Here is a 2,500-nt window from a genome sequence, read left to right on the forward strand (position 1 = left end):
ACATCACTCATTTGAGCTCGCACATTGCTCATTCGTGCTCGCACATCACTCATTCGTGCTCGCATATCTCTCATTCTTGCTATATAAATCTACATTATAACTGTCACTATCTACGACGAAATGTGATCACGTCAGGCGCGAAATATTATTACATAGGGATCGGTGCGAACGGCGGGAGCAGAAAATGATTAAATCAGTAAACTGAAACGTTTAGCTATCTATACGAAGATTGCTCGCATGCATTAACGAGATTCCCACTGTCCCTATCTACCATCTTCCGAACGGAAGAGCCCCGGGAGGGTCGCATTTCTGCCAGGGCAGTTGGGTGAACCCTGAGATTTCGGTATACTCATTCGTGCTCGCACATCACTCATTTGAGCTCGCACATTGCTCATTCGTGCTCGCACATCACTCATTCGTGCTCGCACATCACTCATTGACGCTCGCACATCACTCATTTGTGCTCGCGTATCACTCATTCGTGCTCGCACATCACTCATTCGTGCTCGCACATTACTCATTGACGCTCGCACATCACTCATTGACTCTCGCGTATCACTCATTCGTGTTCGCACATCACTCATAGACGCTCGCACATCACTCATTGACGCTCGCATATTACTCATTCGTGCTCGCACATCACTCATTGACGCTCGCACATCACTCATTTGTGCTCGCGTATCACTCATTCGTGCTCGCACATCACTCATTCGTGCTCGCACATTACTCATTGACGCTCGCATATTACTCATTGACGCTCGCACATCACTCATTGACGCTCGCACATCACTCATTGACGCTCGCACATCACTCATTTGTGCTCGCACATTGCTCATTCGTGCTCGCACATCACTCATTTGAGCTCGCACATTGCTCATTCGTGCTCGCACATCACTCATTCGTGCTCGCACATTGCTCATTCTTGCTCGCACATCACTCATTTGTGCTCGCGTATCACTCATTCGTGCTCGCACATTACTCATTGACGCTCGCACATCACTCATTGACGCTCGCACATTACTCATTGACGCTCGCATATTACTCATTCGTGCTCGCACATCACTCATTCGTTCTCGCACATCACTCATTGACGCTCGCACATCACTCATTGACGCTCGCGTATCACTCATTCGTGTTCGCACATCACTCATAGACGCTCGCACATCACTCATTGACGCTCGCGTATCACTCATTCGTGCTCGCACATCACTCATTCGTGCTCGCACATTACTCATTGACGCTCGCATATTACTCATTGACGCTCGCACATCACTCATTGCTCGCCATTGCTCATTCGTGCTCGCACATCACTCATTCGTGCTCGCATATCTCTCATTCTTGCTATATAAATCTACATTATAACTGTCACTATCTACGACGAAATGTGATCACGTCAGGCGCGAAATATTATTACATAGGGATCGGTGCGAACGGCGGGAGCAGAAAATGATTAAATCAGTAAACTGAAACGTTTAGCTATCTATACGAAGATTGCTCGCATGCATTAACGAGATTCCCACTGTCCCTATCTACCATCTTCCGAACGGAAGAGCCCCGGGAGGGTCGCATTTCTGCCAGGGCAGTTGGGTGAACCCTGAGATTTCGGTATACTCATTCGTGCTCGCACATCACTCATTTGAGCTCGCACATTGCTCATTCGTGCTCGCACATCACTCATTCGTGCTCGCACATCACTCATTGACGCTCGCACATCACTCATTTGTGCTCGCGTATCACTCATTCGTGCTCGCACATCACTCATTCGTGCTCGCACATTACTCATTGACGCTCGCACATCACTCATTGACTCTCGCGTATCACTCATTCGTGTTCGCACATCACTCATAGACGCTCGCACATCACTCATTGACGCTCGCATATTACTCATTCGTGCTCGCACATCACTCATTGACGCTCGCACATCACTCATTTGTGCTCGCGTATCACTCATTCGTGCTCGCACATCACTCATTCGTGCTCGCACATTACTCATTGACGCTCGCATATTACTCATTGACGCTCGCACATCACTCATTGACGCTCGCACATCACTCATTGACGCTCGCACATCACTCATTTGTGCTCGCACATTGCTCATTCGTGCTCGCACATCACTCATTTGAGCTCGCACATTGCTCATTCGTGCTCGCACATCACTCATTCGTGCTCGCACATTGCTCATTCTTGCTCGCACATCACTCATTTGTGCTCGCGTATCACTCATTCGTGCTCGCACATTACTCATTGACGCTCGCACATCACTCATTGACGCTCGCACATTACTCATTGACGCTCGCATATTACTCATTCGTGCTCGCACATCACTCATTCGTGCTCGCACATTACTCATTGACGCTCGCATATTACTCGTTGACGCTCGCACATCACTCATTGACGCTCGCACATCACTCATTTGTGCTCGCACATCACTCATTGACGCTCGCACATCACTCATTGACGCTCGCACATTGCTCATTCTTGCTCGCACATTGCTCATTCT

This window comes from Nasonia vitripennis, unplaced genomic scaffold, assembly GCF_009193385.2.
Source record: "Nasonia vitripennis strain AsymCx unplaced genomic scaffold, Nvit_psr_1.1 unplaced0063, whole genome shotgun sequence".
NCBI lineage: Eukaryota > Metazoa > Arthropoda > Insecta > Hymenoptera > Pteromalidae > Nasonia > Nasonia vitripennis.